This window comes from Lutra lutra, chromosome 11, assembly GCF_902655055.1.
Source record: "Lutra lutra chromosome 11, mLutLut1.2, whole genome shotgun sequence".
In the NCBI taxonomy this organism is placed as follows: domain Eukaryota; kingdom Metazoa; phylum Chordata; class Mammalia; order Carnivora; family Mustelidae; genus Lutra; species Lutra lutra.
Window position 1 is genome coordinate 53,274,068 of NC_062288.1, and position 17,434 is coordinate 53,291,501.

The window sequence follows — 17,434 nt, forward strand, 5'->3', positions numbered from 1 at the left end:
AAATTCCATTCACCATCTCTAGCTGCTGCTCCATTTCTTTCTCCTTTTTCTTACAGCCAAGTTTCTCAAAAGAATTATCAGCCTTCACTATCTTCAGTCCTTCATTTCACATTCTTTCTTCAGCCTGCTGCTTCTATTCTACCTATTGAAACTATTCTCACTGAAGTTAACATTGTTTTCCTAATCACTTTATACTACCTCATCTTTGAGATTCTCTCATTGTTTGGGTTTCTTGACTCTCTTCTAGTTTTTTCACTCACCTCTCTGAGTATTCCTTGTTTAGTTCTTTACGTATCTCTTAAATTTAGTGGTTCCCAGAGCACCAGTCATGCTTGTTCTCCTTTGTACACTCTTCTTTTCTAAAACAGCCTCTCTATTGCCATTATTTCTCCCAATATACAATGATTGCTCAGCCAAAACACATCAACCACATAGCACTAAACCAAGTTTCAAAAAATATGTTTCCTTTGCCCACAGATATCTCTACTTCAGTGTGCTCCAGATACATCAATATCAACATACTATTTCTCCATTTATTTATGTAGTATGTTATACCACACAAGCAAGAAACAGGTGAGGTTGTGAGACTAAACATCCCAGGACTTAAAGCTATCTTTTCCATTTCTATGGCTGCTTACTCAGACATTCACCATTTCTTATATGAATTATTATAATCACCATCTAGATTGTACAGCAAATACCCTTTACATCTTTATATTTTATGCCCATACCTCTTTTCCTTATGGTTTTGCAAAATACATAATACAAAATAAAACTTTTTTTAAATCTGAAAAACAATCAAATCTCAAAACAAATACTCATACCACCTAATATAAAATCTAAGAAGATAGCATCTCCTTTTAAACTGAGAATGAATTTCAGTACTGTTCTTATTGGTTAATAAAAATCACATTTATGTGCTCGCTTTAGCACCCCATATACTAAGATTAGAATGATATATTAGTAAGGCCCTTGGGCAAGAATGACATGCAAATTTGTGAAACATTCCATATTTTATTTAACACACATACACACACACACACACACGCTACACACACACACACACACACACACACACACCCCTTTATGCTTGTGCCAGGAGTCTCCTTATGTTATTCTAGTCTAAAAAGAAACCATCTCAGAAAATTTCATAAGAGTATCATTTTAGAAATGACTAGAATATTAGTATACTTTTCTAAAAACTAAACTCAAATATGTCATAATATAGCTCCATCTAACCAAACTGGAATTTTAACAAAAAACAAGGCATTTCCAGAATAAGGTTCAAAGCTATGATAAATGAGTAGATGGTTTATGCAGGACATTTCCCATTTTCTCCTTCACATTCATTATCCATTCTTCTCTCTTTGAGGCTCTTTGGCCAAAAGGAAGGAGAGAGGAAAGAAGTTGAACTACTTCTCCAATCCCTCCCTATGTTATGGTTAATTTTGTCAGCTTGGCTGGGCCACAGTGCCCAGACATGTGATAAACATTATTCTGGATATTTATGTGAGGTGATTTTAATTTTTTAAAAGATATTTTTATTTAGTTGAAAGAGAGAGAGCATGCACACGAGAGGAGGGAAGAGGGGCAAAGGGAGAGGGAGAAGCAGACTCTCCACTGAACAGGGAGCCTGATGTGCAGGCCTTAATCCCAGGACCCTGAGATTAGGACGTGAGTCAAAGGCAGATGCTTAAGCAACTGAGCCACCCAGCACTCCAGATGATTTTAGGTGAGATTAACATTTAAAAATTGGTGGACATTAAGTAAAACAGATTGTTCTCCATGTCAATCAATGAAGGCCTGAATATAACAAAATACTGTCCTCACCCAAATAAAATGTAGTTCTGCCAGTGGACAGCCTTCAGACTTAAAATGCAACAGAGGCTTTTTCTGGGTCTCCAGCCTGCAGACCCATCCTGCAGAATTCGGACCTACTGGCCTCCATACTCCTATGAGCTGATCTCTTAAAATAAATCTCTTTCTGTATAGGCTTACATACAGCAAGAAAAAGAAATATATCTGTGTATATATACATCCTGCTCTAGCACTGTGCCTGAAAGTAGCTGCAGCCCTGGTAAAATGATGCCTTTTTCACTTGTCCAGTTCTCACTGTGTCTCACTATTGTGTCCTTTTTCCTTGGCCATAAGTGTAATATTTCCCCTGTTTCTAGTATCCATATCTTACCATCCTCTATTTCTTACACTGCCCACACTTCCGAAAGCAGTCCTTTCATTAATGCAGTTGTCTATCAACTCAGGCTGCATCTTAAAATCAGCTTTGGGAAGCTCTGAAAAATCCCAATGGCCAGGCCACAAACCAGACCAACTAAAACAGAACCTCTAAGGGCAGGATACAGGCATCAGTATTTTTTAGAGCTCCCCAAGTGTTTCCAATGTATAGCCACAGTTAAGAACTATTGCATCAATTTCTCTTTATCTGAATCATTTGAGCTGAATTTGGTTTCCAGTCACAACCCCAACCAATATGCTGTCATCATCTAATATCCCCTTCAATGAATTCCTCTCAAGGCTTAAAGAGAAAAAATACATTTCTTGATATCCTGTGAGCATTTATTACTTGTATTTCTCATAGAATTATTCCCAATGCTACCAAGGGTTATTTCACTTTTAAGAGTAATTTATTTCTTTCCAAATGTGCAGGTTCCTTAGTGTGTTCTACTCAAAAACTTGTCTCCCAACTACCATTCTCAGCCTTTTCTTAAACCCCTTAAGGGTTTAATATGTAAATTAAATATCTTTAATGACCTATACCTAAACAAATAAATTATAGTCAGCTATGGCACTGAAAGTCAATTGTTCCTTTCTTTCTTCCAAAAGTCACCCTTTGCAATAGCTTTTTCTCATTCTAGTATTTTTTTCTTTCCATTTTATAGCCTTGTTGGTCATGTGAGTATCTCTGTCTTTACAGGTATTTATGTCAGTCTTAAAAAATATTTTGTCTGTGTATAAAAGACTTTTCATGAGTACAGCAAAGAATAAACATTATTAAAATGTTAGTATCTAGAAACAAGGGTGGGAAGTCTATTACTAGCTCTGCTTGTTGTCAGGTAGAATATAATTTCACTGATAGTGTAACTTGGAGTTAGAACTCTATTAGAGAATTTTGCTTTATATATGGAAAATGTATTTTCTAAAAAAAATTAAGAACTTCATATTTCTATTTCAAAATAACTTGAGTGAGGATATTACATCATAGAGTGTCTACATACAATAACATAAACCACAATACCTCATGTATTGATTACTAAAATGTCATGTGATCATGTATAAAGCAAATGTCACCAGAGAGTATCACACAGAGACCCAAATGACTCTCATCCAAACCATTAGTTTGAATTCGATGCTCCAAATTCTCCCTGTAACAGTTATTATTATCTTACTAGGGTCAACTTTTTTACTTTTCTGGTATCTATAAAAACTTACTCACAACAAGCATTCTGTGAGTATAGTAACTTCAGTAGTTCATGAGGAAAGTAAAGTTACTCATAGGATAGCTTTATTCCATCTCCTGTGGCCTCTACTTTGTTCCTATTCTCATCCCTCCTATCTCTTAATTCTGTCCTCTGCTCCATTGTATAGAATCTTATCTTTACATCACACATGTGTCATGAACACTTAGTAAGGCCAATACCATACCTGCAAAAATTAACCTCATCTAAGAACTTATTGAGAGTTTCCAAAGCAGTTGAAGCAGTTAAAAAGTATTCTGTCTTATCATGTATGTAATACATGTGAATGCAGAAGACAATCTTACCTAATGGGGTCCGATATTTTACCCAGATCATAATCTGTTTAGTATTTGCCATTATCCATCATTTTCTATTACTACCTATCACTCAGCTTAGATTTTAACACATTAACATCATCCATAAAGAAATGGATGACATTAAGAAGAAAAACATTTCCTCTCTCTTCCAAGGAAGGAAAGGGGGGTGAAATATGGAACTTGGGATGAAAAAAAAAAAAGCCTACCTATATGCTGGGTGACATCTGAGGCATTTTACAAATATTACCACATTCAATAAACTTTTAAATTGAATCTTCATGATAAATAAGTAAAGAAGGTATTATAATTCCTCTTTTTTCAGATGAGAATCCTGAGACTGAAAGAGACTGAATAACTTTCTCAATGTCTTGATAGCTATTAAGTAAGATAATTGAAGTCCACATTTATTCTGCTAGAATGTTTTATTAAAGATTAGAATAAACATAAACGTTTTCTTTAACATCCTACTCATTACAGCCATGACATCACTCTTTGACCTAAATTCTTATCCTATGGTCCAAAACTGACCAAAGATTAAGCAAAGAGGATATGCCTTAGTAAGAATTCAGTCTCCTTACAACACTATGGAAAAGAATTTCAGAAACACAAGGCTTGGGATATCAACTGTTTCTACTAGAAATATTACATGAGAAAGAATTAGATTTTTACCTACTAAATCAGTCATTCCTTCATTGTTTTATCTGAATAACACTGTCACCCAATTCCAAAGTCAAGATGAAATACAAAACTAAAATGTATTTTTTAAAAAATAGGGATGTTTGGGTGGCTTAGTCAGTTAAGTATCTGCCTTTGGCTCAGGTCATGATCCTGGGGTCCTGGGATCGAGTCCTACAAAGGGCTCCCTGTTCAGCGGGGAGCTTACTTCTCCCTCTGCTTCCTGCTCCCCCTACTTTGTTCTCACTTTTTCTCTCCGGCAAATAAATAAATAAAATATTTTTTTTAAAGAAATTTGAAACTAAACTTGGATCCTGTATTCTAACAAATGTCTGAGACCTTAACATATTTACCCAGATTTTTACCACTCACAGTCATGCCCCAGACAGAGGAAATGACTCATCTGTTTTGAAAACTGGAAGTGTTAAAGTTAACATAAAATATTCCAAGACAAATTTTTAAAATATATGTTATAGGAAGTATGTATTTATGTTTTTATAAGTTTAATCCATTTGCAGACCTTTAATTCTTGGGTACCTATGTAAAAATCAATAAAAGGAAGTCCACAATTGAAAGATTATCAGGAGAAAGGAGTACCTACTATTGGGTTTAATTACACCCGTAAGTTTCAAAGGAAATTTTAAGACTGTACTTATTTAAAAATGTTCATGTATTACTATACCTTCAAATGTAATAAAATTTCTCAAAATGTTGAAATGTCATGCGAAACCATGAAGTACTTTATTTGATTACAAGTAATATCTGATGAAGTAAAAATATGATGGTGCTAATTTCTCATTTAAAGACTGAACTCTACCCTAAGACTCAATTTGAAAGGGTCTATTGATTAAAAGGCAGATTGCCCTCACCACGGGCATTCAGCAAGGACAAGCCATCACGAATGTGTGCTATGTATCCAGTATATACTATATATTTTTGATAGGATAAAACACAACATCTCAGAAGATAAAGAGAATAGCTTCAGAGGCATGCCTCAAAGAGAAACTCAAAAGGAAAAGAAATCCATTTCTAAAGGAAGAAACAAAAAGTTTGAGGTCTTGCTCCAAAAGACAGATTTTGCCCTAAAATATCCAAAAAAGGAAAATGGCTGCCAGACCAAAAATTAAGAAAACTTTGACATTCTAGACTTGGATACCTTAATGCATGATACACATATATCACAAAGTCCCAATTGTAAGCCCCCATGCAAGAGGGAGGGATAATCCTGTGAGGGAGATGGTACATATATAAGACAACCTTTTCCTGGAGGTGTGTTGATGCCAACACTTAAGACACAAGGGTCCAGAGCTTGGTTAGACTTAGTATTACAGAGGTGCTCAGAGGTGAAAGCAGTAAAATAAAGACCAAAGAAAATCTTGATGTTAAGGCCAAGACCAAAGTACAGCAGGAACCAAAGATATAACCTAGAGTTAATGCCTGTCAGAAGAAAAAGTAATCTGAGCATATTGTAGGTGAAGCAAAACAGTGAGAAGGCAGGCTTTTACAAATATGGCTGTTTTTATGGCTTGCTTTTATTGGCTGTGTAATAGACAATGTGAAGGTGTGTTGGCTATGACCTTAAAGTAATGGGATATTGGAAGACAAGTGGTCTAAATAAACTTTGTTGGACATTCAGTAATAATAGACAAGGCACTTATTCTCAGTTTTGATTTTTCTTTGCTTTGCTCTGGCTATTTTCCTGCAACTCCTATTTCTATTAATACAACCACCACTCCCCTCTTTGAGTAACCCAAAAGCAAGGGAGCCAACTTGATTCTTCCTACTGGTGCTGTTTAATATCTGTCTTTAAATAGACTTAGCATTCTTGGAGCACCAGGGTGGCTCAACTGATTAAGAATCTGATTCTTGGTTTCAGCTCATCCAGCCCTTTGGAAGGCTCCATGCTCAGCACAGAGTCTGCTTAAGATTCTCTCTCACCCACTCCCTATCCTTCTGCCCCTCTCTGTGCTAATGCTCTATCTCTCAGATAAATTAATTAAATCTTTAAAATAAATAAATAGCCAGTATTCTTTCAACTTAAATGTATTTAAAAGGAAATCACATTTTCCATCAAAAGCTACTAGTTACTAAAAGTTACTAAACCAGGGGCGCCTGGGTGGCTCAGTGGGTTAAGCCGCTGCCTTCGGCTCGGGTCATGATCTCAGGGTCCTGGGATCGAGTCCCACATCGGGCTTTCTGCTCAGCAAGAAGCCTGCTTCCTCTCTCTCTCTCTGCCTGCCTCTCCATCTACTTGTGATCTCTCTCTGTCAAATAAATAAATAAAATCTTTAAAAAAAAAAAAGTTACTAAACCACCAGATACTAAAAAAGAAATGTATTTTTGAAAATTGAATGAAAATTTTAAAATGTCATTGAATTTTGGCAGAAACCTACTTCTTCTTTGTTATAAGGACTGATTAGCAAATACCATTTAACACACAGATTGGTATCACCCTAAAATTTTAATTAGAGGGATTAAAAGGTAATTGAAAAGAAAATTATTTTTTTATTGTGCAGTGACTTAATTATAATTTAGTGCTGCATCCTTGTACCAACAAATGATCATCCCACACTTTGGGAAGCACCAGACTATGGAATAAAATCCAAACTCAATAGCCTGGTACATCACTCCTGAATACCTTTCAACCTCATTTCCTGCCACCACACATGCCACATACCCTCACTATATTTGGCTTCATTAATTTCCCCATTGTGTCTTCCGGGACTACTCTTATTCCTCCCTCAAGAGTTTCAGATGTCAAGTCTTGAGAGACCTCCCAGGCACATTTCTCTTTAGCACTAACGAGGATTCTTCCTTGACCATACTCTACTCAGGTTCCTCTGAGTCCTCTACCTAACTATGCTTCAACCATAAAGACTTAATAAGCACTAATATAGTCTCTAACAGCTCAAAGCTGCATCACTAGGATGACCCTAGCCTCCTTGAAGTACCTGTCTAAGAAAACTCACGACAGCCAAAAGAATTCACTGTTTGTTCCAGCCGACACATGAAAAAGATAGGGCCCCTGTCTCCCGGTGTCTTTGGGAGATTAGGAGCTTAACTTTGATAAGCGCCAGTTAGTAAACTCAGATTGATATCACACGGAGCAAATCCTTTCTCCCCACTCTTTGTGATTTCCTTTTCACTTCCCTGAAAAATTCCAGTGAACCCTTGCTGGCTCCCTTCCCTACAGCCTCATTCTCCCTTTAAAACAACCCATCACCATTATGGACATTGGTGAGGGTATGTGCTATGGTGAGTGCGGTGAAATGTGTAAGCCTGACGATTCACAGACCTGTACCCCGGGGCAAATAATACATTATTTGTTAACAAAATAAATAAATAAATAAATAAATAAATAAATAAATAAAACTCCTTATCACCCATGTAGAAATCGAAGTTGAGTTCAACTCATGCTGGACTCTTTTCCCTACTGCAAGAGTTACTACTGATTAAAATCTGTCTTTGCCCTTTAACCAGTGCCTTTGTTTGCCTTTGTTTATCTTTGTAAATTTTTTTTTAATTTTTTTTTCCTTTGTTTATCTTTGATAGCACTCCATATCTGCTTCTAATTCTCTACATTCTAAGTACAGAACTAGCCTCCTTATTTGTCATGCTGTGCGCGGTTTTGTACTCCAAGTGCCCAGTACTGTAGTGTTTTTTGTATTCGACATGGCAAACTTTTTTTACACAAAGTTAATAAAGTAAAATGATTAAACAATGTTTTGTCAGATTGTTGCACTGTATGTGTATTACGTATGAAATAACTAAACAGTATCATATCACATAGGTACCCAACCACCACTGTGGTGGTATTTTCGTGAGAGCAATCTTTAAGCTTAAAAAACTGTGTACACAAAAAAAGGGAACCGAGTTGTCTGACTAGTGGGAACAGGGCCACGTGGAGAAAATCAAACACAATGCTTTAGTTTTTGTCTCAACTTATAAACCATAAGAGGGACATCAACACTGTACATTTTATAGTTTAAAAATAATTTTAAAATCTTTATCAGCTTATTTTCCTTCTTTCTTAGCTTTGTCAGTATCATTTTTGATTCCACTGTTTTCTTTAACCTCCTATCTTCCTCTTTTGGATGTCTACTTCCTTTTAAAATAATAATTGCCTATTACTTCTCATATCTTTTGTCTTATAGTAGTAATAGCACTTCTATAACTATAGCATGGGGAATTTACATGTAAGCTGTAAGATACACTGGGTTTTTACTTCAAAATTAGTTTTGTTTTATCTGCTTCTAACGTATAGGTGAAAATGCTACTTTCCATGGAAGCCTATTTAATTCCATAAAATTAAATGAACCATAACCCCAAAGTGCAACGAGACACACACAGCATGACCACATTATTTCAGAGGGTGACAGGTTGCCAGTCCATTGATCTCAGACTTCATGAACCACAGTGCAGCTCAAATTGGGTCCCTGCAGCAGCTTTGAACTTTTGCCAAACAGCCACTGCAGAACTCCGAAAACCACAAGGTAAGGAGATGGCATCCAGGCACTTTTAAAAATACTGTTATTAACTCTTTTACTGAAGTTCATTTCATTACTTTATTAAAGGGGTTGGGGTCACATCAGAAATTTTTCTTGCTTAAAGGTAACATGCAGTAATGGCTGAGATAACATAGTACTGAAAACATAAAACTAAATGCAGGGGCGTATGTGAGCATCCTCCTTTTGCCAATGAATTACAGATGCTTCTTCCTTCATACAGTCTTACGAATATTAAACAGTAAGTATAGAATTCCTGCTGTCGTTGATTTTTGGCATATCAAGTCACTTTTTTGTTTTCAATTGCTACCTTTATCAGCATTACCCAGTTGCCTAAAACCATTCAGTCAATGCTCCACCCAGGCTTGGAGTCAATTTTAATGCAGCCAAGCAATATATTAAGAGTTCTATCCACAATCATTAACTGGAGCCTAAAATTAACCATGCATTCCTGGGCCCAGAATCCAGAATGGAGTGTCCTACGCACTCCTTTATAGCAGGAAACTGCAAACTGCGCTTTGCAGTTAGCAAACTGCAGCCACTCTTCCACCCAGTAATTCTGTTGCCCAATCTTCATTGCTGGATGCCTGTCCTTAAAGACATCCTCCACTCCTAGGGTTGTAAACCGTGTCCTAACCTAAACAACCACTGGTTTAACAGGCGCCCTGCCCCCTAACTAAAATAGGAGCAGGCCCCTCATACCCTGTTCCTATGACAGGCTGGAGCTCTGCTTCCAACTGAATGAGCTCTTTCCTTCTCTTACCTGGAGCAAAAACTGTAGCCCTGCCAGGAATTCCTATTGCCATACTCTCCCCTAATCCCATTCCAACCCCTTGTAAATCATTCCTGGCTTAGAAGCCCACACCCCTTACTCTCAGATGCTATAACTGGAAATGCTGGTCACTTACTCACTTTAGAGCTTGATCTCAGCTCCCTTTTTCTGGCTTGCTTCTCTTGCCTTGACTGAGACCCAGCACACCTCACAGTAGGTGCGGTATATGGGATAAGACCATGTCAGTGTGTAAACAGCACTCATCATAGAAAGGATAGCTTAAAGCATCATTTTTAGTCAAAGCAAATAACCACCAGAATCATTCTTTTTGGTGGCTTCTATTTTTTAATGAAATGTAAACCTTTATATTTTTCCTAATAAGAAAACAGTACAGTCTCTTTATATTTTATTATTCCAACATCTGGGAAACCACATGATCAAGTTATTCTTTTTGAAAACCATAATATGTAAAGTGTTAGAGAGCCCAGATAATATTGAATGAAGCAGTTAACTTTGTATTACGAGCTTGATTCTTTCTATAAAGCTTTCTGTACTATCTATATTTTGTACTACCCAGTTTCTATAGCAACATGTTTGTTCCCATGGAGAAACAAAAGTGAACACCTTAACAGAGTTGAAGATATAAAACCTCACCTAATGGATAGTTTGCACAGAGGCTATTCAGGAATAAAAACAAAAAGACAGAAAAGCAGAAAATACATCTAGGTTTCAAATTCCAGCTCAAAACTAAGAAACTACTTCTGATTTCTTTTGATCTGCCAAGTAACAAATCATTCTTGGTGTGTTCTTAATAGCAACTTTAAACTGACTGTTTTTCCCCAAAGGCAAGTTTTAAAACTCTCTACTTAGACAAAGAGCCTTTTAAATGGTGATTTGATGGGTTGTTTTATTTTAGCAATTTGGTCCTCATAGTTGGAATTAGCATTTGCATATTTCAAGAATATTTGAATTTTCATGAAACGGCCTAAATTTGGCCAACCTAAGAAAAAACCAAAACAACACTATACATTAAAGCAACGAGAATGTAAGCAAGTGAGCATAAGGTTTTTTTTAAATAAAAACAAACTCTTTTTTTTCTTTTTAATGTCCAGAATTTTCCTAGCCTACCTATAGTTCAGTATGCGTCCTTTGAATAGAGCCTGCAAACTGCAGATGGATGGAAATTTGGCTGCTTTGGTTGAATACAAAGGGAAGTTGGTAGCCTTAGTTAGGCTCCTACCACTATGCCAAATTCCTAACACCATTACAACAGGACTCTGAATGACACTAGTAAAATAATTCACACGCATTTGCAAGCTCCGTTCAAGTGGCATAAACTCTACTTGTAAAAGACAAAGAAAAATCACTTGGCTCCAGTGGCTGTTTGCTCTGCAACTTCCCTCCCTCCTGCCCACCTACCCCCCCCCCCCAACCCCTCCACCCCCAGCCTTTATAATCTAGACACTGCTTCTTTTCCATTTGTATCCTACTTCTTTGTCTGCTGTTCTCCAGCCCTTTTTGTGCTTTTTTTTTTCTTTCTTTTTTAAATCCTTAAGCCTTGACCTCCTTTTTCCCATCCTATTCTGTTATTTTTACTCTACAGTGTCATTACTTTTTTTCTGGCTTCACTCTTGTTTCTTAGCCTCCTCTCTCTCTCTCTCTTCAATCTTTAGCTTTTTTGGCAGTATGCTTATTTTTAGTCTTCTTCCCTGACTTTAGTTTATTTTTCATTCTTGCCACCTTTTCTTACTCTCTTTGTACTCCCTCTTCCAGAATTTTGTGTATTTTGCTCTTTTTAAGTTATTATGTATTGTTCTTTGATGAATTATTTTCTCTCTCCTTCCAAGTATTATTTTTTCCTGATTGTTTGAATCCCAGTCCCTACTGACTTTATGCAAAACATTAGAATTGAAGTAATTTAATGTATTTCTTTAATATAATAAAAGTGAGAAGAAAAATTAGCCCTAGAAAATAGTATCTTAAATAGTAGACTGCTTTTTTTCCTCTTTGCCCCTCCTTAAGTTCACAGTGAATAGAATCAATGAGATTTGTCATCTGCTATGTTTGTCTAGATCTGGCATTATTCACTCTAATCACGTAGTGAGAAGCAGGACTCTGAAATCAGCAAGTCTATCATGCTGAGTTGTTGCTGCTCAAGATAAAATAACTTTTATACATTATGTGGCCGACTGACAAGAAGAATAAAGATGTGGCTGAGGATTAATTGGAGGTTTCGAAGCAATGGTTAGAAGAAACAAGACACAAAGGTTTTTCTGCTACTTATTTTTGTATGGTGCTGGGGGTAAAAGAATTTGGGCACTTCCATCATTTTATATTGTTTATACCATATGGCAGATAGAATAATAAAAATTTCTTGAATACAGACCTTTCTTTTGCTCCTCTATCATCAAATGCGCATACACTTTCAGTTGCTTTTTTTGTTTGTTTTGGGAATTGGATGTTTATCTTTCTTTCATAGGCTCTCACTTAACTTCCAAAAATATGCAATAGTGGATTGCATGTAAGGAGAAATGGTCCATTCAGGTTTAAATGCATTGCTTTGAACTAAGGAGATATATATTTTAATATTTGAATTACTTATGATCATACAGTTATATAAATTACATGAGATATACTTATATAATTAAATCCACTAGCATAGATTCTTTATGATTTCACATACTTGTAATTAAAATTTAATGTACATTGCATTTACTAAATACCTAAAAGCCACATTCATCCACTGATAAATTTTCAGTCTTTTAAATCCATAAGAAAATGCTGATTCTCTATAATACCTACTGGTTGCATAGCCCCCAAAGTTTTGGAGGTTTATTTTTACTCATCATAGTTGATACCCACCTTTTCTGTTTTCCTTTGTTTTTACTATTTTTGCATTTAACAGTTTTTCATCTTGCTTAAAGGTTCCGAAAAAAAGACCATGACTTAGAAACTAAATCACTGTTACAGAAAATTTTTAGTACAGAGGAATTTTCTATACCTTCTTTTCTTTACTATGGATATAATTATAGTACCAACAATAGTCATGCATGCTGAGCACTGAACAATGCTAGGGGACCATTCTTGACCTATGTGTAGGACCCTGTATACAGATGGGTTCATTTTGCAGTTCTCGCTGAAACTACACCATGCTTTTATCTGTCAGATGAGTGAAATTTTCTGTTGATCATGTTGGATTATGTTGGGTTTTACTCTCTAAAATTCCTGAAATGTAAATACAGACCATCCACTTCTCTTTCATGTTACAGAGAAGGAAGTTGCCTTCAGAGAAGAGATGTACCCTGACTATAATTTTATCACCATATATCTCAACAGAGTCAGGTTAGAGCCAGTTCTCCTAATTCCTATCCTCAGGAATATCATTTTGAATATATCTGTATGACAAGGAAAGTATTATATTTCTATCACATAAATACCATAGATAGAACTTTCTAGGCTTTTAGCCTAACTTTACTCCTAGAAAATTTTACATTATAAAGTAAGGAGTGAAATAATTTCTAGGTAATTCTCTTGATGCAGCTGGCTGTGTAATCTGACAACATACTAAGTGTTTTTTTGAGAGAGGGCTACGACATCACCATTGACTAACATAGTGGAAAATATTTGGAAAAAGAGCTAGTTAGTGCTACTGCTACATCTATATTACCGCATTACAATTTTGGAATATTAACATTAAGTATTTGAAATAAAGTTTCTTAGGAATTAAAAATGTATACTTTCCCAAAAATGCACTGGGAAACTACCAGTTTACTTATCTTCTCTATAGAGTTTTTCTTTATTAATGTCAATCTATACTTTTCCTTCTCTTATTTTTTATTACTCAAAAATAATGTGTGGTTTTTGCTATTGTAATTTGTTTCTGTTCTCTTATTGCATCTTAAAAGTCTGTCAACTCCATATGTACTAAGTTTGTCTTTACTTGTTTTCCTTCCTCCATGATCTTGAGTATGCCTATAGATAATGCTTAATGTGTGCTTTCAGTGGACAAGAAATCTTGATTAATTGGAAGCAAACATCCAAAGTTAGTTTATATTGCCAAAAAGTTGTCAGAAATGTACATCATGAATCTAAATGCTAACAGAATTAATCATTAATGATAACCCTTAAATGAAAGTTACTACAAAGCATTTTCTCCTAGTGATGCTTAAAATTGTTTCCTCTAGTAGATTAAGGTATATTGATGAAAAGAACAAGCAGGGAGGAAAAACTAGTGCAAACTATCATAAAATCGTAATGCTTTTTAAAATATTTTTTATTTTTCTCCTTCTTTTTTCTAGAATTGAAAGAGGTATATGACAGATTTGATCATAAACCTTCATTTGAGAGAGTAATGCAAGAGAAAAAGAACACAGTACTTCAAGAAGCCCCAGCTTCTGGCAATGTTGCAAGAATGAGTTACATCATTGACCTTTTTTCTGGGGCATTAAGTCAATTTTGAGTGGAGTTTCCAATTGCACAATGAGCATCTGGACAGTTTTGACATCTTTATTACACTCTCTGAGTTCTTAAAATGCTACCATTTTGTTTTAAAGATGATATCTTTCAAAATTAAAACAATGATTTAACTGCCAAGAGTAATCCCATGACTGAATGCCAATAAAATTATCTTCTCAGATCTGGTTTCCCTACTAATATTCATAATCAGAATACCCGTTGTTTAATCAAAATTAAGACTTGATTAATGATCTTAACATTCAAATCCGTTTCTTCACAGGCCTAATTTTGTTTCTTGTATTTGCTTTGCACTGAATTACTGTGGTTTAAATAGCCTGTTTAACACAACCACTTTCAAACAAGATCATAAATTCTCATAAAAGCAGACTAAGGAATTCATAATCATAGCTCTTGGCCGCCACCTAAAGGTTTCTTTCTTGTTTTATTTTACATAAGACCTACTGTGTATGCCTTTTATAATAAATTGTTGCCTGTATCACCACATGTTTCCACATAAGTATAAGGTTAAGAGACTTATTTCAGTATTTTTTTTTCATTTTTGTGTATTTGCATTAGCAGCCTATATAATTATATCCACTTCTCAATCTATTTGGTACCCCAAAGTAAAACTAGGTCCACTGAGTGGTCTGAAAATTTTCCATTCCTTCAAAAAATATTTTTTATTTCTGTTTTATAATATACCTTCCCCATTCCTAAGCTCCTCAGAAATAGAAAAATACTTAAGCCATGGTTTCTGGTTTCAAGAAGCATGCACAAGTTACCAATGTAAAAAACTGGCTTTTTAACATAATCTGCATTAAAATTATCATTAATTGGATGCCAAGGAGTAAATCTAGAAGCTTGAACAAAGAGAAATGTTTCTCATTTCCAACTTGCCTAGGTATATTCAATTAAACTCATGTTTATTGAAACATTACTGAATGTAAAGTATAGCCTAACTCTTCAACCTCTGTAGAGAACATTAACAACAGGTATACTCTCTTGATTGTGCTTGAGAGTAAATGGGATACCAGAATTAATAATTCTCTGCTGCCTATCTCCATAGCCATAGTCTCACTCCTTTTATTCTCCCCTGAAGAAACACTTGCTTGAATCAGGCCAAATTATCTCCAGTACCCTACTTGGATTCTGACAAGGTCATGTTTGGAGAATGGACTCAATTAATATCATACTGAACTGAAAAGTTAGTTATAAACTCTGTAGAGTTTATACACTAGTATAAAGATATAAAGAAGTTTACTCTTTATTTCATAATCCATGCTGATATAGCATCTATGAAACACCCCAGTTTTTCTTAAATCTGTAGAAAAGTTTTATTAGCATGCACACTTACCATTATAGATTCTGTGTATTGAGCTTTTGATTTACTTATAGAACATTATTCATTTATTTATTAATTCAAAAAAATTTATTAGAAACCTACTATGTGCCAGGCACTCACCATTGTCAGTGTTTAAGAAAAGAGATTGGTCTTTGCCTTCATGGGGCTTGTGAGGGAAACTAAATAAATAAACAAATAAACAAAACACATCTGATACAAATTACAAAAAAACTAACACACTGCACTGTAATGGAGAATTATGTTGAGGAGAGACAGACCTACATTAAGAAGAAAGATCTCTTCCAGGAGACAATATTCAAACTGATACCCAAAGAACAGGGAGCCATTGCTGCCAAGAAAATAGGGATGAGGCAGTGGGAATTATCTCTACAAAGGCCAAAACACTTAGTGAGGGCTAAAGGATCTAGAGCAGAGTGAGCAAAGGGGCGATTCATGAGAGAAAAAAAAGAAACTCAATTATTCAGGGTCTTGAAGAAGAGGATGAGGACTTTGGGTTTTAAATGAAATAGAATGGAAAGTCATAGTAACAGATTAGAGAAGGAAGTAACTTGATCTGATGGCTCCTTGGAAAAGGGAGCAGGCAGGTAAGAGAGGTGGGAGACAGAAGTCTAGTGAAGAAATACAGATGGGAGAGATGATGGTGACATGGACAAGGCTGGTGGCAGTAGAGGTAGAGAAGTGAACAAATCTGAGGGGAATTTAAGAGCCAAATTCGGTAGGACTCAGTAATAGGTTAGATGACCCCCCTTGGTTCTACAATTCCTTCCCATCTTATTAGCATTTGTGGATATGAATGCTGACATGAATTGCTTATCTGAAATGCTTATATGGTTTTCTATATTAGATTTAGATTGTTATATTAGATTTTAAGTCACACTTAGACTTTTAATTTAGTAAAAAAATTAAGAAATATCTTAATAGGATGACTTATTTACATGTCAATAAGGAAATATTATCTAGCATCTTCTGCAAATGAGACAATCTAAAAAAATAATTTTATACATAATGGAAGTTTGTCTACTAAAAGCACCAAAGCTTATTTAATGTTAACCACTTTGAGGATTTTTTTTTAATTTTTTAATTTTTATTTCATCTTGAGGGGGGACCCAATATTTTAGCACATGGTAAAATTTGTAACTAGGAATAGCATTTTCATTGATCTGTCATTTCACAGTTTCTCTTTAAAAAATTAATTTGGTGTTCTCCTTTTTTTTAATTTATTTTTTTTAATAAACATATAACGTATTTTTATCCCCAGGGGTACAGGTCTGTGAATTGCCAGGTTTACACATTTCACAGCACTCATTATAGCGCATACCCTCCCCAATGTCCATATCCCCACCACCCTCTCCCATCCCCTCTCCCCCCAGCAACCCTCAGTCTGTTTTTTGAGATTGAGTCTTTTATGGTTTGTCTCCCTCCCAATCCCATCTTCTTTCATTTTTTCTTTTCCAACCCCCCAGGCCTCCCACATTGCACTTTGAAGAATTTTTTTCTAAAATTGTTACATATTTTCCTGACCTATTAAAGAGAATATATTTAACATTAGTTAAGCTTTTCAAAAACTCGGGCTCACTATAATGAAAAACAGTTGCTATACCTCTGTACTATAGCAGTACCCCTAAAAATAGTGAGATATGAGTATGTTTCCTATACTCAGAAAAATAGCATGCTTTGAAATAATTAAATTTTGTTGTTACCTCGGTTGTTCCTAGTTCTCATTGTGCCAGACTGAAGTCATTCTCTTCTAACACATTGTAACATGATGTTTTTCCTTTACTGTAAGGTGGGAACCCTATCAGACTTTCATGCACATTAATAGTGTGTAGACTCCAAGTAAAGTATGAACTTTTGCATTCTATTTTGATTGCACA

General features: G+C 35.4%; 1 pseudogene; it reads left to right on the forward strand.

The window, feature by feature from the left end:
- The first annotated feature begins 917 nt into the window (after window positions 1-917).
- Window positions 918-1,017, forward strand: LOC125081536 (uncharacterized; annotated as a pseudogene).
- The last annotated feature ends 16,417 nt before the right edge of the window (window positions 1,018-17,434 follow it).